We start from the raw sequence: 25059 nt of genomic DNA on the forward strand, positions 1-25059 counted from the left end.
AAGGAGCAAAAGTAATCGAGGGACAGTGGGCATGTTCATGAGAATCAGTAGGTGTATTTGTGGAATTATGACCTGTTAAGTGCTAAGCTGGTGTCTAAGCACAGGCAAGGACAGATAGAAGTGAGCTGAAGAAAGAAGCAGGGCCAGATCATTAAAGGCCTTAGATACCATGAGAAAGAATTTGGACATTTCCCTGTGGATGAGATTGGTAAACCATGGGCTAATTCTGACCCTCAGATATTGTTTGACCTATACAACATTATTTTAAAAACTGAAATATCATTTAAAAATTAGGAGGCTTCCCATATCAAAAAATTTAGATTTCTGATCTTTCTAGAAAAAATTAGATCTGGCGGTCCTGGACCTATATGATGATATGGTAAACAAACAAAAAAAAAAAATGCAGAAACCAGTATTAGCTGTCTTCTCTGAATGGGGCAAATGTACTTCCAGTTCCCAACAACCCCTAGTACCACTGATTCCTCAACTGGCACCCAGCCAACTTCTCTGTCTTTTTTATCTGCATGGTCCTTGTAGTAATGCGAGTACCTGAGATACCTATATTCAAAGTCTGAGTTGCCCCCAACATGCTATATGTATACTATCTGACCCTCAGTTTCCTCATCTCTTAAATCCTAACTAGTTTATTTCCAGGGTCCCTTCCTTCTTCATCATTGTATGATTTTGTTAATATTATAATTAAAATAGTGATAAAAATGTTCTAGCATTTTGCAGTTTTCAAAGATAAGTACAGCTCCTGTGAGATACGTACTATATTCCTGATTGAATGGACTGAGGTCCAGAGAGACTAAGAAATAAATCCTGTGCCCTTTCTCTCACACAACACTAGACTGTACTGCTGTGCTTGGATTTGCTTCTTTCTAATATTCCCTATGGTTGACGCATAATGATTAAAATAGCAAAATGCAACCAATTAGCATGTATGAGATCAAATGTATGAGGTGCAACTCCAGGCAACGGGACAGATTTCATATGACAAAAATTATATATTTAACCTTCATGTTTCTTGTAAGATGTTTTGGCATCTTGGGAAAGAAGGAACTAAAACTGAGCCCATTAAGAAGGTTTTCACTCAGTTCTTTTCAGACAATTTATTCAAGCATAACATCTTTGAAGCAATTTTGTAATCAAGTCTGAAAACAAGTTTTCAATCCTCAGATGCAAAAAAGCCTGGACTAGTGAGGCTGAGAGAGTGTGTCTGCAGGGAATGCAAATGTCACTGGTTCCATATACACCAGAAGCTTTGGCTTTTCTTATGTGTTCATCTAAAAAGAGAGGTAGGAGAGGCAAGGGAAAAAATAAATAAAAGAAGAGGAAGCCAGACTTCTAATGATGGAGTGGGTTGCTTTCTTCGTGATAACTGACAAGGTAATCAGAATACCAGACTTATGAAGTCATGTCCAGCAACAGATGTTTTGCTTCATACAGGTGAATTTGAAGTTGCTGGAAAGAAGAGACTGATACACAGTTGAATTACAGGAGACTTAATGATTCACATAAGAAAGAGAGGCCAGAGACAAAAGCTCATTACTCCAGTTCATTCAAGAAAATGTGTGGGGGCTTCCCTGGTGGCTCAGTGGTAAAGAATCTGCCTGGCCAGTGCAGGAAATGTGGGTTCGATCCCTAATCCAGGAAGACCCCACATGCTGTGGAGCAACTAAGACTATGCTTAGTTGAGCTTGTGCTCTAGAGACCACATGCTGCAAATGCTGAAGCCCGCACACCCTAGAGCTGGTGCTCTGTAACGGGAGAAGTTACTGCAATGGGAAGCCCGCACACCACCACTAGAGAGTAACTTGCTTGCAGCAACTAGAGAAAAGCCCACACAGTAACAAAGACCCAGCACAGCCAAAAATAAATTAATTATTTAAGAAAAAAAGAAAATGTGTGAACTGGAAGATAACTAAGATAATGATGCTAACTCCGACAGAAAGGTGAGGGGAAGCTTAGCATGTGATGATGTGTCACTTCTGTTGGGGAAACAGAAAGGTGTTACTTAGGTGTCTTTATTTTTGTGTATGTGAAGCAGAGTAGTTATTATGATCGTCTTGTGAATTAACATTTAAGTGGTATACATTATTTGCAGAAGAGTTTTTGTTTTTGCATGTTTGAGATTCTGATTGGTGGAAGGGCATCCCAAGGTGAATTTTAAAAGATTACATTTCAAACGGTCAGCTCCTGTCACTTTCCCCTGGTTATCTCTCTAGAGATTAACCACCAGATCAAGAGATTTCTCTTCCTTCCACCATGGGCTTAACCCTAGATTCTTTCCAGGGTCGATCCTCTGTGGTGAATCACCAGTATCTTACCTAGCTGTAGGGAATCAAGACACCTTGATTTTACTGTAGATAGAACCTCTCTACAGCCAAACAAGAGACAGGAATATACAAAGCAGAATTGAGCATGTCAACCTGAGATGGGTCAACATAATTTGAGTTTCTTTGAACCTACCTCTTTGAATCTAGGCCAGCTAAACTATTTCTTTTTGCAGGGAAAAAAGGCTCTTTCTCATTGAATTCCTAGGGCAACCCAGAGTTTAGGTCAAATCTGCTTTCTTTGCAGTCACTTAACATTTAAGCCTATTATTCCTTTTCCTGGACCTCACACTCACTTTTCTTGAACTGGCCTCTAGAAACATGTTTCACAAGTGTATTCTCTAACAGCGTCCTCTTGATTCTTTAATCCCATCTTGCCCACCTTTTCAACCATGGTATTTCCTCTTCCATCATTGTTCCCTCCCATTTTAGTCTCCTTAATTGGGTTACACTTCATCCTTTGATCTTTCTTTTTGACCTTAAGAATGCTGTATCTTCATTACTTATTTTTCTGATCAGTTCAGTTCAGTCACTCAGTTGTGTCTGACTCTTTGCGACCCCATGAACCGCAGCACACCAGGCCTCCCTGTCCATCACCAACTCCTGGAGTTTACCTAAACTCATGTCCATTGAGTCAGTGATGCCATCCAACCATCTCATCCTCTGTCATCCCTTTCTCCTCCTGCCCTCAATCTTACCCAGCATCAGGGTCTTTTCCAATGAGTCAACTCTTCACATCAAGTGGCCAAAGGATTGGAGTTTCAGCTTCAACATCAGACCTTCCAATGAACACTCAGGACTGATCTCCTTTAGGATGGACTGGTTGGATCTCCTTGCAGTCCAAGGGACTCTCAAGAATCTTCTCCAACAGCACAGTTCAAAAGCATCAATTCTTCAGTGCTCAGCTTTCTTTATAGTCCAACTCTCACATCCATACATGACCACTGGAAAAACCATAGCCTTGACTAGATGGACCTTTGTTGACAAAGTAATATCTCTGCTTTTTAATATGCTGTCTAGGTTGGTCATAACTTTCCTTCCAAGGAGTAAGCATCTTTTAATTTAATGGCTGCAGTCACCATCTGCAGTGATTTTGGAGTCCCCAAAAATAAAGTCATCCACTGTTTCCACTGTTTCCCCATCTATTTGCCATGAAGTGATGGGACCAGATGCCATGATCTTAGTTTTCTGAATGTTGAGCTTTAAGCCAACTTTTTCACTCTCCTCTTTCACTTTCATTGAGAGGCTTTTTAGTTCTTCACTTTCTGCCATAAGGGTGGTGTCATCTGCATATCTGAGGTTATTGATATTTCTCCCGGCAATCTTGATTCCAGCTTGTGTTTCTCCCAGCCCAGCGTTTCTCATGATGTACTCTGCATATAATTTAAAGAAGCAGGATGACAATATACAGCCTTGACATACTCCTTTTCCTATTTGGAACCAGTCTGTTGTTCCACGTCCAGTTCTAACTGTTGCTTCCTGACCTGCATACAGGTTTCTCAAGAGGCAGGTCAGGTGGTCTGGTATTCCCATCTCTTGAAGAATTTTCCACAGTTTGTTGTGATCCACACAGTCAAATGCTTTGGCATAGTCAATAAAATAGAAATAGATGTTTTTCTAGAACTCTCTTGCTTTTTTGATGGTCCAGAGGATGTTGGCAATTTGATCTCTGGTTCCTCTGCCTTTTCTAAAACCAGCTTGAACATCTGGAAGTTCACGGTTCACGTATTGCCGAAGCCTGGCTTGAAGAATTTTGAGCATTACTTTACTAGCATGTGAGATGCGTGCAATTGTGTGGTAGTTTGAGCATTCTTTGGCATTGCCTTTCTTTGGGATTGGAATGAAAATTGACCTTATCCAGTCCTGTGGCCACTACTGAGTTTTCCAAATTTGCTGACATATTGAGTGCAGCACTTTCACATCATCATCTTTGAGGATTTGAAATAGCTTAACTGGAATTCCATCACCTCCACTAGCTTTGTTCGTAATGATGCTTCCTAAGGCCTGCTTGACTTCACAATCCAGGATGTCTGGCTCTAGGTGAATTTGAGTGATCCCACTATCATGATTATCTGGGTCGTGAAGATCTTTTTTTGTTCTGATAGTCAACTTCTAACTCATCATGAATGAGAATTCATTTTAAGAGATGAGACTCCTGATCAAATTGGAAAAATAAATTATATTTGGACACATACCCCCTGCTCCAAAATGCAGACACAATGGATAAAATATTAAAAAAAAAAAAAACAAAAATTAAGTTGACTGTCTGTGATATTGCAGTTCTCATAGGTAAAAGCTGTTGAATTTTAGAAATTTCGTACAGTTCACCCTAAAATATAAGTGGACTAAAAGCATAAGATTAAATGTCTCAGTATATCAGAAATGAACAAACTATAAGTGGTGGGTGGGGCTGGAGTTACAGAACTGCTGGCCTTTGGGTCTGGAAGCAGGCAGTAGCAGTTAGGAATATGGCTCTTTTGGGTGATAGAGCCTTGAAAACGTGTCAGGAGAGTTGAAGGACTGGACGTAGGATTGTTACCTGAAGCCAGATACTGGAGTAGAACTCCTGTCTCATGAAAGAAATTTAAGGCAGAAAAAACTGCTACCAGCTAATTCTTGGAGCCTGTACATCCCATCACATGCATGATTTGGAAGGAAGGAGACTTCAGCCTCAATGGTTTGACCAGCAACTGAACCAAGTGGCCTGCTGACTCAGTGACTTTATTGGTAGCAACCCAGTTATCACCCCAGGGTATTTCTGAACTGTCCTTAAGAGTTTGTATTCTGGATTGGAGTCTGGAGCACTAGGTAGAGGCTCCAAACTCCAGCTTCAAAACTCCTAGAATGAGAAATCCCAGCACCGAGTATGGGGTTGTATTCAGTGCTTAAAATGTGCATTAGGATGAAGATCTTTCATCGTCAAGGTTTGCAATTTTTAACAGAATGAGAAAAACTGTCTTCTGGAGAGCTGGAGATAGAGTTGGAATTAAACCTCAAGGCACACTGGAGGTCTGTATGGAAGAAAGACCGACTTACTGCTAGGTAGAAAATAATACAGGGTTTCCAGAGAAGGTTTCTTCACATCCATGTATTCATCCATTCATCCCCCTTAGCAAATATTCACTGAATATGCGCAGTGCTCTGTAACCAAATGCTTTTGTTATTTGCTGATTCCTTTACATGAGATGCTATCCTCCAATTCTCTCTAAAGCTTCTATTTTACATCCCAGCTCAGATACTATCTTTTCAGAAAAGCTTTTCTCCAATCCTATAGACAGTTTTAGATGCTTCTTTTCCTACATACGCCCATAAGATAAATTGTAATACTGTAGTGTAAACACTTGTTTGCAGTGTGATTCTCATGGGCTGTCTCTACTACCTCTGGTATCAGTGCAGTATGTGGCACACAGCAGATACTCATAAATATTTGTGGCATGTGAATGAATAAATGACTGTTTACATGAAATGTCAGAATGAGGCACTGGTGTTGGGTGCTCCCAAATTTGGGGCTTCCTTTCAGTTGCTGTTTAGGTAAAACTTACCTGAATGCCAGAACAGATTTCTCCAGCAGCAGGTGGAAGCAGGGATTCCTGCACAGAAGGCAGCTGAAATCAGTGCTTTCAACACAGATGGGTTCTGAAAAACAAGCCCGACAGGTTTGTGTCAATTAGGTGTAAGTAGTTCTTTTTAGGGATCTGGAAATGAAGGCCCAGCTAAATAAGCTTCTGACTTCATGGTTCCACCTCTATGCAAATTAATTCTTAGCATCCAAATGAGTTGGCAAAAAAATTGAATCTATATTTTATCATGACATACCCTTCCAGGAATTTTAGTAGTTGGCTATAAATCTCTGTACATGTTAACTGAGGAACTTTTCCTAGGAAAGCTTATTTTAGATTAAGACAATGAGAATCAAAGCAACATTTATATAGCTCTATAGCTGAATAATTTTCTGGGTATGTTGATTGAGTAAAATAATTATTCCTTGCAAATACAGGTTATAAACACCTGAGAAACAAGCTTTTGTGGACCAACCCGGAACTCTTAACTCCCATTGCTTACACTGTGTTAGAAAACAGTCTGGGTTTCAAACAACAAATTTACAGATTTTTGGCACACAAAATTTGTGTTTGCTTCTCAACAACTTTTAATGGCTCTCTGTTGCCACTATATGTCTAAACCTTAAACCTGGTCTTCAAAGCCTTCTTACGTTTCCAGACTTATGTCCCTTGATTCCTCCAAATAACCCTGTGTTACAGCCAAACCAAACTGTGTGCTAACGAACTTAACAATGCTTCCAACTGCTATGCATTTGCTCAAGCTGTTCCAGACTCCTGCATGTTAAAATCCTACCCTACCTTTGAGAATCAACTCTAACCTTTTCTGATCTCTCTCAATTAAGTATGACCATTTTCTCTTGTAAATACCAAAGGTACTTTATTCCTATACTTAAAAAAACAAAATGACAGTGCCATTTATGGAGCAAATCCTACATACTGACCTTTGCACTAAGCACTTTACAAACAGTGTTTAATATAATCCTCAGAACAGTTACATGGGGATGGGCATTAATTTTACATGTACCTCTTTCATGGTGCTCACTCTGTCTACTGTCTGAATGCAGAGAAGAACAAGGTCCTAGAACAGGGGTCAACGAATTACAGCCCCACTGCCTGGTTTTGTAAATCAAGTTCTATTGGAATACAACCATGCTTATCTATGTACATATTGCCTCTGGCTGCTTTTGTGCTGCAGTGATAGAGTTGAATAGTTGTGACAGAGACCATATGGCCCACGAAGCCTAAAATGTTTTCTGTATGGCTCTTTACAGAAAAAGTTTGCCAGCTACTGGACTAAGAGATGGTAAAAGCACATGATAGAAGAATCCTGAGCCCCTGGTTAACACGTGAAGCAGAACTCTTCATTTTCCTGTCTCACCAACCTGCATTGAACTGTGATGGAAGTAAGAAATATTTTTATTCTATTAGTGTGTCAAAACTTCTGGGTTATTTGACCTAGTAGTTAGCCTAGCCTCACTAACACAAGAGTGATGTAAATAAAGCTATCTATCTCAGATTCTTCTGTGATCCAGGAATATGTGAAGGCTGTGGTTGATTTCTCCTACTGACTTCTGATGCCTTTTAAAACTTACAAATGAATATAAGAAAGTTTCTAGGACCTCAAATTAGGAATATTCTTTACAAAATAACTTCCACCAAAGCCATGGCGACTGAGTTGCTAGTGATTTAATTGAGTAAATAAGCACCATAGGGGAATATTGCCAGCAGTTCCAGTGAGGCTGCCTGCAGACCAAGCGGAGAGGCAAGCTGACTCTCCACACCCATCTTTCAGAGGCAAACTACAAACCTGGAAAATGGTTGCACAGGAAGAAACCTGCCTGCAAAGACAATGCAGGGAATTTTTAAAACCTTCTTGCTACCATGAGCTCATCTAATTCTTATAATGTTCAGTAACAGGTAGGGTGATATATGTTTCCCCCATTCAGTTCAGTTGCTCAGTCATGTCCGACTCTTTGTGACCCCATGGACTGCAGCATGCCAGGATGCCCTGTCCATCACAACTCCTGGAGCTTACTCAAACTCATGTCCATTGAGTCGGTGATGCCATCCAACCATCCCATCCTCTGTCGTCCCCTTCTCCTCCCACCTTCAATCTTTCCCAGTATCAGGGTCTTTTCAAATGAGTCAGTTTTTCACATTAGGTAGCCAAAGCATTGGAGTTTCAGCTTCAGCATCAGTCCTTCCAATGAATATTCAGGACTGATTTCCCCCATTATTGTACTCAAATGGTTCACAGGCCAGTTCGATTGGAATAAGATAAAGATATCTTATCATTTATTTTACATTGCTATATTAACAATATTATAAAATCCACTTAAATGGAAAATATAAGTATATTCATAGCCTGTTAAGACCAATTTCTACTTAATAGGAAATGAGTGCTGTTTATTATAAATCAATCCTGTAAGCAAAAGAACAGTTTGTTCTCAAATAGATTGGAAATTAAATGTCACATTATATCTGGTTTGGGAAATCATAAAATACAGATTGACATTTGAAAAAATAAATAAATACCGTAGGAAAAAGGATCCAAACAATTTCTGAGGCTTGTACTTAGCTGGTGTTTGGGGTAGGGTGAGGTCAAACAGAGCATCTGTAAAGCTCTTCTACATGCCAGAGTTAGATGAACTGAAACTAAAAAGCAAATATTTATTTGATCATAGTCTCTCTGTTGGAAGAGCAGTTTGTGACATCTTTTTATTCCTTCAATGAAAAATGCTAAGGAAATGAACCCAAAATGAGATAAAGATGAGCTTTCCCATGATCTCTGGCATATTAAAAATGACTACAATTCCTATTGGGTGTTTGAATTAAGGACCACTATCAGTTTATCGCTGGTCTGTATTTTCTTTGTAACAAGAGTAGCATTGTCAGTAATCTACACGTTCTCCAGCAGTGGCCATTTGGGTTTCTTGCCCATTGCCCACCTCAGGATCAAGGAATGAAGATGTTTATCCTCCTGGGGTTGTTGTTTCTTTGCTTTAACAGAACATAGTGATCTTGGAACAATAAAGCTAGTTATAGATTAACTGATCCTAACTTCTCATTTCTGTGGAACCATCAAAGTTCAAGTTGGATAACTATTGCTAACATTATTCATAAAGGCCCTCCTCAAATATTTTCCATGTAAGATACAAGCATAGGTGTATACTGAAAACAGTACCTCTTTCCTGCTACTCCCCCATCCATCTAGACTGGGGATTGCAAATTGGTATCCACAGCCCACATTCCTCCTGCACACATGTTCTCTTTGCTCTGCATAAGGTTTTATAATCAGAATGATTGCACACAAAAGTCAAGGTTTGAACTTCTCTTAAAAATTAGGACAGCTTAAAATACTGAGTCTGCATTTCAATGCATCAACAGTAATTTAAAGCTAGAATTATATGCACCTTTCAGCTGGATGTGGTCCCCAACACTGCCTCTTGTCTTGGTTATAACCTGCCTCAGCCTTTACATTACCTGGCCAGTTCCTGTCACCATTGGAGTTCCTGGCTCCCACTCCAGGGTTTCTTGCTGTCTCCGCTGCTTATCTCAATTGTTTTAAATAGAAAGACGGCTGGATTTGGAGTCAGATAACCTTGCTAAGCATCTCAGATCTACCATTATGTGACTCTGAACAAGTCACTTGATATCTCCAGTCTCCTTGCTTATAAAAATGCCTGAAGCAAAAGATGGAATGTTCTGAAGATTAGCTAAGGTAATGCATGAAAAAACAGTCTTAGTTTCAGACACTCACCTTTTCCTGCAGAACCATTGCATCAGTGTTTACCTTGGTAACCCTGCATCCAAGCTCTTCATTCCTCCATTCCATGTTTTTGTTTTCCTTTTTTGGCCACACATATTCATGTGGGATCTTAGTTCCCTGGCTAGGGATCGAATCCATGTCTCCTCCAGTGGAAGCAAAGATTCTTAACCACTAGATCACCAGGGAAGTCCTAGGAGCTTAGCCTTAAGAGCAGTGGGAAAGCCGTGGACAGTTTAAGCAGGGGGAAGGTGCAACATGATCAGATTTGCTTTATGATAAGGTAACTCTTTTTGTAGGGTAGAAATCAAATGGGAAGAATATCAGGTTGAATCTATGGAATTGGCAATTCCATACTATTGGTCCTGTAAGATGACAAGTTCATATGATTCCAGCTGATAAAGTGGATGCACAGTAAACCAGTTAGGAGGCTAGCAACAGGTGATAGTGGTTTGGAATAGGATGGGTTATTGGAAAGAAAGAGAAATGGACAGATCTGATAGATACAGAAGGTAAAATCAGTGAGCCTTAGTGATGGTCGGTGTAGGGAATCAAGGACAACTCACAGATCTGTGTGCCTTAATGGGAAGTGATGCCATCCCTGAGTAGGCTGCGCTGGCAGATGACCAGGTTTGGTAAGGAGGGATGATTCCACTGAGTTCAAAGTGCCTTTGCAACAACCACGAGGAGCTGGACTTTGAAAAGTGTCTCTTCAGAAATATCTTGCCTTGGCTTTAGCTGGATTCCTAGGGGGATGAATGACCCTAGGCTATGTTAAATTACCAGCCAGAGCTTCCACATCATGAGTGTTTTATAAATTAAGGCCCCAAACCTGTGTGATGTAGGCTCAGAGTTTTAATTTTCACAGGTAATTATTTTTAATTATTTTAATTATTTTTGCCCTTCTCAAAACCCTAGGCAGATGATATATTTTTGCAGGGAGTTCAGCTCCATTCTTAGCCTCCTTTGGCCCTGAACTCATTTTTTTTTTTTTTCCTGTAGGTGTTAAAAATTCAGCTCCCTTGCCCTGGGGGTCCATAACTCCATCTGAAATTCTTGTGGCCTCCTCCTGGTATCAGCTCATATTTGTTCCTCTGACTTGATTGCATGCCGTTTTTGGCACCTGAAAATTCCTTTTTTTCTTATCAAACTTGGTTATGTGGAAAATGTTTTTGTTACATTAGTATTTCTATGTAGCAGGGGCCTATTTGGGTCAGTTCAGTAGGTGGGGTAGTCAGATGTGATCTAGGTAATTTTCTATACATATTATTAGAATTATTTTATATTGAAGCATGACATGCTATTCTGCCATTTGCCATAAGTATACATCTCTTGTCATCAGAGAGGAAAATCCTGCAGACTGGTTGCTGTCTAGCATTGGGCTTCAAGTTCATAGAAAATGAGAATGAGTGCATGACATGAGTCCTGAGCTTGAAATCCAGTGCTGAAGGCAGCTAGTTTGCAGGAGCCCAAGAAGGGTATATCTGATCCCTCCATGGTGTATGCCATCAGGAATTGCTGAATAAATGTCTGTATAATTGAATGAGAATGGAAACAATTTTAATTAAGAAGATGGGAATTCTTGGCATAGCCTTCGTAGTGGAATATAAATCCTGGAATTAGGACAGAGAGATATAATCAGGATTTTTTTCAAGGCCAAGAATGATTTCTAGTCTCAATATAGCATCTATCTTATGGTTCCATGGCCTCTCATCTATTCATAAAAATGTAGATGACACAGTGCTATCTTGAGTTCTTAGATTACATTTTTATGGATGATTCACTTAAATTCAAATATCATATACTAGATATTTACTATGTGCAAAGGTTTGCTTATTTGTCTTTCTTTCTAGGTTCTATGAGGTATAAAGTGATGACTAAGACCCAGGCTCTTCCCTCAGCTACTTTATAGCTTAATGATAGGGGGTGGGGACAAAGGCATACTATTAACTAAAATAAAAATAACTACACCTTACCAAATGCTTTCAGTGTGCCAAGCATTGCAGTAAGAATTTTTCATGGATTAGCTCATTTAACACCATGAAACAGGCTGTTACTATCTTTATTTTGTCAATGAGGGAACTGAAGCACAGATAGGTTAAGAAATGTATACAAGGTGACATAGCAAGAGAGAGACTGAGCCAGGATTGAAACACAGTCATTCTGATTTCAAATGTCAAGAGTTCAAATATTCTGCTGTTTGGCAGCCCAACTAATCTATGATAGATGTTCATACTTTAACAGATGTTGAAACTTAGGCTAAGAATACAAAGGAAGGGTTCAAGAAAAGCTTTACAAAGAAGTCTATTTTTCCATGGTCTTGAAGAAGAATGAGTGGTATTTTGACAGATAGTGATGGACAAAGAGGAGATTAGGGTTAGGAAATTGTCTGAGCAAAGGCAGAGGATAGAAGGCAGCAGCACCTTGGCATGTTTGGGAAACAGCAAACAAACATTTCAGGTGTCCCAGTATGGGCTGTTTGTAGGAGATACAGCAGGAAAGGAGAGTTAGATGGGACCTGAATTTCAGATAAAGGACTTCAGAGCAGGAAGTAGGGAAGGGTGTGCAGCATTCCTCTCATTGTTGGTCATGAATATCAGTAAAGTCCATGAGCAGCTGAAGCTTCTAAAACTGACTTTGGTCTACTTTCATTCAAGAGCAGAAGTGGAGAAAAAAAAAAATTGGATGACTCCAGAGGTTTTTAAATCCGCTCCGAGATTCAAAGGCATGACATATACACACAGCTGTATATAAAATAGATAACTAATAAAAAAAGATTGACTGTACACCATAGGGAGCTCTACCCAAATAAGCTGTAATGACCTATATGGGAATAGAATCTAAAAAAGAGTGGATATATCTATATGTATAACTGATTCATTTTTGTTGTACAGCAGAAACTAACCCCACATTGTAAATCAACTATATTCCAACAAAAAAGATTTTAAAGGATTTTTTAATCTGGGGGCTCTGGACTCATGAGTAGGCTTCAGGGGGCCTGGAACCTCAGGAAATTGGGGACAAAGTTTTATGTTGCATGAATATATATACTGTATCTCTAGGGAGGTGGACCATATGATGCATCACTTCCTCTAAGCATTCATGGTCAAATGAATATTGCAAACCACTGGTCTAAGGAGAGAAAGTCAACAATGATCTCAGTGTGGCCTTTCTTGGAGTTAGGAACTAGAACCAGTGTCCTGTGGTGTATCTTGAAAGTTTGAGATTCTGCGTAAGTCAAAATTGAGAGTTTGAATTCCCCACTGATAAGCAGAACTTTCCACAGAAATATCATTGCCATGCAGCAGCAGAGGCCTGCCTTGTGTCAGCCTCTGCATCAGGATTGCAGGTTACCTTGGCTAGCAGTCCTAACCAGGGAGGTATTAGGTAAGGCAAACTTCTCTGTAAAAGTGTCAGTAGGAACTGGGTCATTTTTGAGCTTCTGTCCCTGAACGTTTACAAGGGTAATTAGAAGCTGTAACTTCCAGGCAGATGACAGTTGTCTGAAAGGATTTCTACCATTACATGTTTAACCCAACCCACCAGAGTCACTCAATAGTAAGACAGGCTTGACAGTGAGGCAACTTATGGGCCAGGCCTAAGAGAAAACCCTTAATTTCCTCCTATTTGTCAGGTTGTTGGAAACCTTGCCCAGCAAGCCCTGACATCAGCTGATGCCAGCTGAGGTGACTGAGGGTGGGAAGTCAGAAATGCCAGTGATAAAAACAAAGTATCCAGGTAAATCCTTTGGTTTGCAGAAATAGTTGTAGTGGAGGCTGGTTTGGTTATTAATGGTGTGTTTTGCATGATGATACTCCTTGATAAAGAGAAACAAGAGTCCTGTGTGTATTAGTCATGATTAGGGCAGTCTGCAGGTGATAGAAAACTGAAGACAACTGTGACTTAAACATGATAGAAACTGATATCGCTCATGTAAACCAAATCTAGAGTTGGGCAATCTGGGACTGATTTGGCAGCTCCCATGATCAGCAGGGAACTGGGCTCCCTCTAGCTTGTTCCTCAAACCCAGGGAGCTACTGGCTCCTCAGCCTCCAGCCTGGAGGAAGGAGAAAGAGGGGAAGAAAGGAGCCCCTTCTTTTAAGGATATTTGGTATTTGGCATTTGTGCTCAGTCCGACTCTTTGTGACCCATGGACTGTAGTCCACCAGGCTCCTCTGTCCATGAGATTTTCCAGGCAAGAATACTGGAGTGGGTCGCCATTTCCTTCTCCAATGCATGAAAGTGAAAAGTGAAAGTGAAGTTGCTCAGTCGTGTCCGACTCTTAGCGACCCCATGGACTGCAGCCTACCAGGCTCCTCCATCCATGGGATTTTCCAGGCAAGAGTACTGGAGTGGGGTGCCATTGCCTTCTCCGGACATATGTACTCAGCCATGTGTAAAATAGATAGCTGATGAGAAGTTTCTGCATAACGGAGGGAGCCCAGCCAGGCACTCTGTGATGACCTAGGGGCATGGGATGGGGGAAGGGAGGGAGGCTCAAGAAGGAGTCTCTTGCACATATGCATATATGTAGATATACATATATGTATAATTCTGGCTTATTTTGTGTTGTACAGCAGAAACCAACACAGCATTGTAAAGCAATTTTCCTCCAATTAAAAAATAAAAAAAAAAAAAAGGGGGCTTCCCTAGTGGCTCAGTGGTGAAGAATCCGCCTAACAATGCAGGAGACATGGGTTTGATCCCTGGTCTGGGAAGATCCCATGTGCCTTGGGGCAACTGAGCCCATGCATCACAACTGTTGAGCCTGTGCTCTAGAGCTCAGGAACCACAGCTGCTGAGCCCACATGCCACAGCTACTGAAGCCTGTGAACCCTAGAGCTTGTGCTCCACAATAAGAGAGGCCACAGTAATGGGGGGGCCTGTGTACCACAACTAGAGAGTAGCCCCCTCTCGCATCAATTAGAGAAAAGCCCACAAACAACAAGAATCCAGCACAGCCAAAAATAAATAAATAAACTTATAAAAAAAATAATTTAAAAAGGAAGATAAAGGTGGTATAGTACTTTCCTAGGACTGCGGTAGCAAATTACCAGCAACTGGGTGAGTTAAAACAGGAAAACTTGATCCTTTAGCCATCCTGGGGGCCAGAATCCTGAAATTAAGGTGTCAACAGGGCCATGCCCACTCTCAGGACTTGAGGAGCGGATCCCTGCTTGCCTCTTCCAGCTCATGGTGGCTCCAGGCTTCCTTGGCTGTGGCAGCACAGCTCCAGTCTTTACCTCTGTCTTCACATGGCTTTTGCTTCTGTCTCTGTGTGTGTCCTTTCTGTCTCTTACAAGCAATGTTCATCATTGGATTTAGGGCTCACACTAAGCCAGGGTGATTTAATCTCAGGATCCTAAACTTAATTGACCTGCAAAAGCCCTTATTCCAAAGAAGGTCACCTTTTGAGATTCACATTTGGACCCACGCTTTGGAGGCTACCACTGAACTCATTGCAGGTGGGTATCCCAGTGAGAATGTCTCCTGATTGAGCTCTTTCTCAGTGGGCCCCTGATCTGCACTCCAACCTTCCCAAAGTGTTTCCACATAACACTGGTTCCTTGAGATAATAGGTAATGTGAAAAAGAGGGCTGCAGACAAATGAGTTTGGGAAACTCTGAGTTAAAGCTAGGCAGGAATTTTTACGGCACGATTTCTGACTCTTTAATGTGCTAGTATTCATTGTAAATCTTCATGAGTGGAAAACATATGGAGTGCTCCTCAAATTCCTTTAATTTGGAAATCCTTTGAGAAAGTGTAGTGGAGAACAATGGAGCTTTCACAGGAGGCTGCCTGGAATATTGGAGAAGGCAATGGCACCCCACTCCAATACTCTTGCCTGGAAAATCCCATGGACGGAGGAGCCTGGTAGGCTACAGTCCATGGGGTCGCTAAGAGTCGGACATGACTGAGCGACTTCACTTTCACTTTTCCCTTTCATGCACTGGAGAAGGAAATGGCAACCCACTCCAGTGTTCTTGCCTGGAGAATCCCAGGGACGGTGGAGACTGGTGGGCTGCCGTCTATGGGGTCGCACAGAGTCGGACACGACTGAAGCGACTTAGCAGCAGCAGCAGCCTGGAATATACTGGGAAGTGATGCTCTTCTCTTTCTCTTCCTTTTCTCTTTGGAAGGGGAGAACTCCATTGGTAGGAGAGGCCCCATCAGAAATGGTACAGATCACCCCAGAGATACTAAAGTCAAGTGGCATGGAAGAGATCAAATATAATGCCAGATATATTCATCAGTGGATTTCCAGTTAAAAAAAAAAAAAATCCACCAGCTGCCTAAATATCCCATATGATTGTCACGGTGCTCATGCATCCCTTAGTGGACCATATTGGAAGTCTGAAGATACTTGCTAGGATCATGTTCCTGTTAGAAATCTATTGCCTAGTGATACATGTGCCTATTCTAATTAGAGAGGCCGAGTCTTAGAACTGCAAAAGGTCTCAGAAATAATCTCTTCTAACCCAGTAATTTTACACATTAGGAAACAGAGGTCCAGAGGGACGACATAGTACAGAGTAAAACCTACTCAAGTTCACACAGAGAGCCAGGTACAGAGCTAGTTCTGGAATTTACATCAACTGATTTTAAGTTCAAGGCTCTTTCTGCTACCCCAGGTTTCTTTTAAAACATCGCTTTAGAAGGAAAAACTTATACACTGATGATTCACTGGAAATTTAAGGATTTGGGGATATTCTTCTAATTGAACTTTCTGCCAAAAGTCCTTTTACCTCAACTCTTGATTTTGGGAAATATTTCTAACATTTATTGTCTTTATTTAAGATGCAATTTATTTTCAAATTATGCATGATTTTTTGCGTTTAATAAAAATTTAACTGAAGTATAGTTGATTTACTTTTTTGTATTTAATAAAAACTTTAATCAAGGTATAGTTGATTTACAATGTCATGTTAGTTTCTGGTGTACAGCATAGTGATTCAGTTATACATATATATACATATTTGTTTTCATCATGTTTTTTTACAGGTGCATTTTTTTTTAATCTTCCTTTTTTTTAAGCACATTGCTTTTAAAGAGTTCTGATCTGTGTACTCCTGAGCTGCTGACAACCCTTCATTGCACGAGGCTGGATTTTAATCAGTGTTATTAATCAAGATACAAGCTCTATTCTAGGGAGAGTGTATTGCTGGTCCAAAGCTCATTTTCTATGGATACTTCTCCTAGTTAGAGGTGATTATAAGCCCAGGGAATAAACTTGCCTTGGAGTTGTCATGATAAATAAGCCCCATGGACATGATTTTCTGGCATTTTATTTTTATTTTTTATTTTTTATTTTTTTGAAATTGAACGCCTGTTGGTGGTACCCATCTCTTTCCTGCAGTCCTTTACTGCTGTGGTTTAACAGTCATTCATTTTCCCTCCTGGTCTCCAAATGGAGTCACATGCATCTAGTCCTACCTCATTTTATTTTATTTTTTTATTGGAGTATAATTATGCATGATTTTGCAGTGGGTTAAGTCTATCATCTGACCATTGGTCTCAGTCTCACATCTGACCACAGACTTAAGTGTAGAAACTTAATAGGACGTATAGGAAGGAGGTTCACAACCTTTTATGAGATGTCAAATCTTCACTGATTTTCTTGTGACCTTATAAGTATGTGAGAGTAGAGGGGATGCTAGGAAAAAGAATAAAGCAGTTGAAGGTTTAGCAATATCTGGAATGGTAGTCTGACAGGAGCAATTGGTCCACTTTTCAATAAAAATAATTACATGTGCCCTTGATAACATTTGTGCAAAAATTTAGCTCACATTTATTATAGGGTATTGGGCTGAACATGCAATGACCTTGTGATATCCCCTGAAATTATTGTGTTCTTTTAAAATAAGTCCTTTATATGAGCTTCTTTCATAGCCACTTGTTAGGATTTTTGTGGATTTTAATAATCAACAAATGATGTCATAGAGGCTGCTGACAGACAGAAACTTTGATGTCATTTTTTTTTTTTCACTAGGAAAGAGTGATTGTTCTAAAGGTCAAAGCCATGGGGGCAAATGAGTAGCTTTCCCTGAACCTAGCTGGGAAAAGATGTGAACCCAGGAAGCCTTGAAAGGTGGAACTGGGATGCATTTGAGAGGCAAATAGTCACTGTTCCCCAATCCCCATAGTGGAGAGGTTTTTTTTTCCTACTCTTGTAGGCCTTTCCAAATCAGGAGTATGGGCTCTGTGATACCAGGTGAAACATAGTTCTCAGGAATGAGATGGGACCTCTGAATACAGCAACTTGTGATTTGTTTCTTCCTCCAAAAGCAGAGTGTGGCTGGGAAACAACTACCATTAATTCAAGGGAACTGAGAGCTTACTTGCTCCTGTCTCAGGTCCTTTGTCCTGTCTGTCTGTAAAATTCCTCCCCTAGATCTCCTCCTCGAGGTCTCAGCACAAATGCTACCTTCTCAGAGAGACCTGCCCTGTCTTCTTAGGTGTCCCAGAGCACCTCTTTTGTTCTTTACTTCATCACCCTTGTTCATTTTCTTCAGGACTCTGCTCTCTAACAGAAATCATCTTGGTTCCGTATTTCCTTATGTGTGGTTGGCTCTGACTTCTTCTACTAGACTGGCAGGTACAGATGTATCTCAAGGACCACATGGGACCTGCTATAGGAGAGATGGAAGGAGAACCCAGGTAGGTCCCACTGGTTTAGAAACTGAGGAGGCCATGCCTACTAAAAGGCATCTCTCACACCTAAACTTTTTAATGAACTCTTAGCACTATTTTCAATTACATATTGGTGTGTTTATTTCTTTAAGGCCTATCTCTCTTACTAGGGCAAGGACTTAGAATCATTTTGAGCCAAGATTCATTTTGCTACCTGGTGAAGCCTATGGACCCTACTCAGAATCCTGTTTTAAAAGGCATAAAGTAAAATACGTAGGATTATAAAGGAAACCAAATATTGAAATAACATTATCAAAATATTAAAATATAAATTTGAGATATAGTTAAATATGCTTCTTCATTAACACATTAAATAACAAAACCTACCATAATTTTTAAGTAGTGATGAGCATAATCGCTAATTTTTTGGAGATGTCTGAAAAAACTGTAATGTGAGGTAAAAATGGCTGTGATTTCTATTGGTGATCTGGGCATAGGTATTTTTAATATTGCTGTGTTTTGTTGCCTACACACATGATTAAATCAAATTATAAACTGCACTTAGAGATTAGTGAAAATAAAGATGTAATTTTTATCGTTCAAGCTCACCAACTCCCTGAAGTCTGTCCACAGATTCCAGGGGAATCCATGGAACCCAGATTAAGAATTTCTGCACTAAAAAAATATCAATTAAAATTTGGTTTACCATTTTAACCCTGGTCCATAAGGCACAGTAATAGGTACTCCTTACATATTTGTGGAAGGAAGAAAAGAAGAAGGAAGGAAAGAAAGATGCAAAAAAAGAAAGAAGAAGGGAAGGGCATTTTTCTTTGTGTCTTGACACTGTTCTGAGTGCTTGCTTGATGAATTAATAAATGAAATGGCTGCTGTAGGCAGGACACTACCCTTACAAAGCTAGTCCTTAATAAATGAGGGGACCTCTTTCCTCACCTGTTCCAGTAACAATCATATTCTGGGTAAGGTCCATTGTATATTACTGAAACCCACTGAGTGCCTCACCCATAGTTGACACAAAATTCACACTTGAATGATAAAATTCCTCTTAGACTGAAATAACCATTACACTGTGAATTATCAAGTATGATGGATCAGTGCTTTGAAGCTTCTGTTAGACCAGTCACCTCCCCTTTTGGGCTGCCTTGGGGTCCCTTTCAGAAAAGTTCAGAGCTTTTGAGGCTACAGCCCTATTATTATGACAGCATCTCTGAGTTGGCACTAGCCCCATTACCACCACCTGCCCTTGGTAAGTCATCTTGGAAGGACCCTTCTTCCTGCTTCATGAGAAGAGAAGGCCTGTGAGGACAGCAGGCTTACTAGGAGTCTGGCTTTATCGTCTGACAGAGAGTACATCAGGTGGAAAGATCAGCACTTTGAATTACTGGTCTCACTGATAGGACTTAATGAAAACTCAGGGCTAGTGGAGATGAACTCTAATTCATTATTCAATGCTTCAAAACCAAATCCTAATATATCAGCATCACATGCATGCCAACATGCATCTCTTGGTAGCAGACACTTCTCAAAAATTTTGGAGTGCTTTCTAAGACAGTTAAGGACAAATGAATATTCATGAAAGTGTTATAAAAATGAAGGATCTATCTCTTAATAGGGGAAAATGAAATAGCTTGGGAAATAAACAGCAGTGAAAGGCGGCTATAAAACTAGATGTTGTGCATTAGTTCAGTTCAGTCACTCAGATGTTGTGCATGGACCCACTTTATTATAACTGCACAGTGGAATCTTTCTATGTTATCACACAGATCAAATAGTAAATGTTCTCCGTGCTCCCCACCCACTGTACCCTCAGCCTCAGATCAGTTGACTTGCTCAACATGATACCAGGCAGTGACAAATTATACCCTTCTTGAATCACAATGCCCTATGAGTAATGGTTTGGAGCTAGAGATGCTTGTCCAGCATATAATCATCAAATTATCTTTCCTCTAAGTTTGTGAGGTATGTACTTTCTCAGATAAGATAGTCAAGATAATGGAATATGGATTAGGCAATGGGAGAAAATGAACTTCTTGAACTCCATAAAATTACTGGCCTATCTGCAGATGTGGCAGTGGACTTGTGGATCTGTGATTCCCAAATTACTTCTTCCCTTCCATGTGGGATCAGCGGCCTTCTATTTGATGATTTCTCAAATCTGTTCTATTTTCCATACTGGAAAAACCAGTGCTCATTAGAATCACCTAGGAGTGATTTAAAAAAAAAAAATAACCACATGTTCCTGGGCCTCACTTCAGACATTTTAAAAGTTCTCCATGTGACTGCACTGAGGGTTCAGAACCACTGCTCTAAAATTTCCACCAACTACTCTTGATGACTTCTGGTCATACAGATGGCTCTCACCCCACTTTCCTGTTCAAAAGACATTAGCAGCTGTTCAAACCAACTGAGCATCAAATAGAATCTTTCTCTCAAATAGAATCTTTCTCTCTGGTGTAATCAGGAAAATTGAACTTCTGGGAGAGAAAGTGACCAAAAGACTCCCATATGTGAAGTCAGAAAGCAATACTCCTGGACTTCACCAATTGGGTCTCCATATCCCTTTCTAGCTTTGTCTGGAGATGACTGTGCTCCATACTCTACCTTTCTGTCACACAGGGTAGCAGCCTGTCCCCTGAAGAAGTCTAGAATGTTTCTATCTCTTGTCCTGGCTCATACTTCTCCTTCTACATGCAATGCCTTCTTCTCATCTCCACCATTTGAAATCCTACTCAAATCATATCCATGAACGGCATTCTTTCTTCAAGGCCCAAGTCAGCATCTTTTACCAATGTGATTTTATACCATTTTGTATTTGTATTTTAGCCTTTTCAAAATTTGTATATAGTCCTTTCTGATAATTACTTCAGAAAGTTTTACAGATAGAGCAAATCCTATTAACATCCTCATTTTAACCTCATTTGGAGAGTGTTGTGATTTGCATGAGATTATAGTCTACATGTCTGTCTCTCCCACCTGAGTACAGTGACTTCAATAGTTAAAGTTAAGTTCTTTCTTACAATAAATATTTGTGGAACTTACTGCTTGAGTATTTAGCATAGCTTAAGGTTTAGGGTGCCTTATTTGAAGGACGCCTGGCTATATCCAATCCATTTTTTCAGGATGGCTCATAAGTCATTGTTAAGTCTTGGCAAGAAGATTGAGACATCCACCCAGTGGTTCTCAGCCAGGTGGTTGAATCCTAAGAGGGCTTTGGATATATGTGGTTTTCGCAAGGCCTGGAGGTGAAACCACTAGGTGATGTTTCAGGGGCTCCAAAGAGCTCTGGTACCACAGTGTTTTATGTCTTAGTGCAGAAAAGAATTTAGCTAGAGGCAAAGTAATAGATAAGTGATTTAATAGAACAGGATGCTTGCAAGGCTTATAAGAGGGCAGGCAACAAATGCTGAGCCCTGAGATCTGGGCTACAGTTTTATAATCAAGAAACAGTGGAGAGTGGGGGGAAGAACTTTTTTGTCTTTCTTGAGTAGATATATTGCTTCCATCATCAGCTCCTCCTCCATAGGCAGGGCAGTTTTCTTGTCTCTACATGGTCAAACTAGGTCCATAAAAATTATTGTTTTTTTATGTGTGCAGAGAGCATGTCCTAGGGATCATTAACTTACTGAGCTCACTTGGCGGGATGTGGGTCTCATGCCATCATTGTCTTATTGTTTGGGGGAATGCTTCATGCTTCTTTTGAATGATTTTGTTGTGAAGCAAGCCTGCTTAGTTTTGTGGTTAAGCAAACCTACTTTCTTGAGTAATTGTTAATTTACACAGGGGTCTCCCAGATTTTTTCTACTTAGAATCCCCTGGTGGGATTAACTATTTAATCACACCTGCTTTGTGCATTCACTCTGTCGCTATCATCCTCCATCCAGGTGTTTACCCTTTTATGCTTAAAAGGGGGTAAAAGGGGCAACAGCTGATCATTAGCTACTTCTGGCTGAGATGGGGCACAGACTTGCCTAGGGAATGAGTAAAACACCTGGCTGACTTCCCTTCTCTGTTGGGAGAACTTTAAGTCAATATCACTCTGGTTAGCATCATCCTTTTAGCTCTCTTAGATGTTAAACATCGGAGCATGAGTCTACAAAAGGTGAAAATTAAAAGAAATATACCAAAAAGTATTAGCAAATCATTAAAAGAGATTATAGCCGTAATTTTGAAGATCTAAACCGTTTTTCCCCAAACAGTTTTTAAATCTGGAAGAGGGTTACTTAAGGCTTTAATTTGTTTTTGGTTAGGCACGGAATCTTAATGGTTTATATTTTAGGGTCTAATTGAATCTTTTATTCTCAGTTATAGATTTAATCTGGGCTGTTTTGTTTTCTTTTAGTATTCTTTGGTGATGGGTGGCTTTCTTGTCCCTCAAGAAACAGAGTGGTTCCTAATTTAATTAATATTTATTAATTAACATAATTAATAAGTCACCTAAAGAAAGAGGACAGTTAGGCACAAACAGAAAGCAAATAGAAACAAGCAGTCATTGATGTTGTAAATGATAGACACAGAGTAAAGGGATGATGTAGGTGATTAAATAGTTAATTCCACCAGGTGATTATAAGTAGAAAAAATCAGGGAGAACCCCTGTATGTTAATGATCACTCAAGAAAAAAGGTTGTTAACCACAAAACCAAGCAGGCTAGCTTCACAACAAAACCATGCAACAGAAGCATGAGACATGCCCCCAAACAATAAAACAATGGTGGCATGAGACCCACATCCTGCCCAGTGCACTCAGTAAGTTAATGATCCTTCAGTTCAGTTGCTCAGTCGTGTGCAACTCTTTGCGACCCCATGGACTGTAGCACACCAGGCCTCCCTGTACATCACCATCTCCCGGAGTTTACGCAAACTCATGTCCATTGAGTCGGTGCTGCCATCCAACCATCTCATCCTCTGTCATCTCCTTCTCCTCCTGCCTTCAGTCTTTCCCAGCATAAGGGTCTTTTCTAATGAGTCAGTTCTTCACATCAGGAAGCCAAAGGATTGGAGTTTCAGCTTCAACATCAGTCTTTCCAATGAATATTTAGGGCTGATTTCCTTTAGGAGGGACTGATTGGATCTCCTTGCAGTCCAAGGGACTCTCAAGAGTCTTCTCCAACACCACAGTTCAAAACCATTAATTCTTTGGCGCTCAGCTTTCTTTATGGTCCAACTCTCTCATCCATACATGACTACTGGAAAAACCACAGCTTTGACTATATGGACCTTTGTTGGCAAAGTAATGTCTCTGCTTTTTAATATGCTGTCTAGGTTGGTCATAACTTTTTTTCCAAGGAGCAAGCATCTTTTAATTTCATGGCTGCAGTCACCATCTGAAGTGATTTTGAAGCCCAAGAAAATAAACTCTGTCACTGTTTCCATTGCTTCCCCATCTGTTTGCCATGAAGTGATGGAACCGGATGCCATAATCTTACTTTTCCAAATGTTGAATTTTCAGTAACCTTTTCCACTCTCCTCTTTCACTTTCAGCACAAGAGGCTCTTTACTTCCTCTTTGCTTTTTGCTGTAAGGGTGGTGTCATCTTCATATCTGAGGTTATTGATATTTCTCCTGGCAATCTTGATTCCAGCTTGTGCTTCATCCAGCCCAGCATTTTGCATGATGTACTCTGCATATAACTTAAACAAGCAAGGTGACAATATACACCTTTAGAAGGTGTATATTCTTTAGAAGAACTAAAGAGCCTCTTGATGAAAAAGTTGGTTTAAAGTTCAACATTCAGAAAACGAAGATCATGGCATCCGGTCCCATCACTTCATGGGAAATAGATGGGGAAACAGTGGAAACAGTGGCTGACTTTATTTTTCTGGGCTCCAAAATCACTGCAGATGGTGACTGCAGCCATGAAATTAAAAGACGCTTACTCCTTGGAAGGAAAGTTATGACCAACCTAGACAGCATATTGAAAAGCAGACATAATTACTTTGTCAACAAAGGTCCGTCTAGTCAAGGCTATGGTTTTTCCAGTGGTCATGTATGAATGTGATAGTTGAACTATAAAGAAAGCTGAGCACTGAAGAATTGATGCTTTTGAACTGTGCTGTTGGAGAAGATTCTTGAGAGTCTCTGGGACTGCAAGGAGATCCAACCAGTCCATCCTAAAGGAGATCAGTCCTGGGTGTTCATTGGAAGGACTGATGTGGAAGCTGAAACTCCAATCCTTTGGCCACCTGATGCGAAGAGCTGACTTATTGGAAAAGACCCTGATGCTGGGAAAGATTGAGGGCAGGAGGAGAAGGGGACGACAGAGGATGAAATGGTTGGATGGCATCACCGACTCAATGGACATAGGTTTAGGTGGACTCCAGGAGTTGGTGATGGACAGGGAGGCCTGGAGTGCTGCAGTTCATGGGGTCGCAAAGAGTTGGACACGACTGAGCGACTGAACTGAACTGAACTGAACTGTACTCCTTTCCTAATTTAGAACCAGTCCATAGTTCCATGTCCAGTTCTAACTGTTGCTTCTTGACCTGCATACAGATTTCTCAGGAGGCAGATAAGGTGGTCTGGTATTCCCATCTCTTGAAGAATTTTCCACAGTTGGTTGTGATCCACACAGTCAAAGGCTTTGACATAGTCAATAAAGCAGAAATAGATGTTTTTCTGGAACTGTCTTGGTTTTTGGATGATCCAACGGATGTTGGAAATTTGATCTCTGGTTCCTCTGCCTTTTCTAAATCCAGCTTGAACATCTGAAAGTTCCCAGTTCATGTACTGTGGAAGCCTGGCTTGGCGAATT

General features: G+C 40.4%; 1 protein-coding gene across 1 annotated transcript in view; it reads left to right on the forward strand.

The window, feature by feature from the left end:
* Positions 1-25059, forward strand: part of GLIS3 (GLIS family zinc finger 3) — a 674355-nt gene that overhangs the window by 25846 nt on the left and 623450 nt on the right. Inside the window, exon 2 of the mRNA XM_081502011.1 lies at positions 7168-7299. The gene's annotated coding sequence lies outside the window, so the exon portion shown is untranslated. The remainder of the gene's footprint in view (positions 1-7167; positions 7300-25059) is intronic.

This window comes from Giraffa tippelskirchi, chromosome 1 (genome assembly GCF_054371585.1).
Source record: "Giraffa tippelskirchi isolate mGirTip1 chromosome 1, T2T-mGirTip1v1.2.pri, whole genome shotgun sequence".
Taxonomy (NCBI): Eukaryota; Metazoa; Chordata; class Mammalia; order Artiodactyla; family Giraffidae; genus Giraffa; species Giraffa tippelskirchi.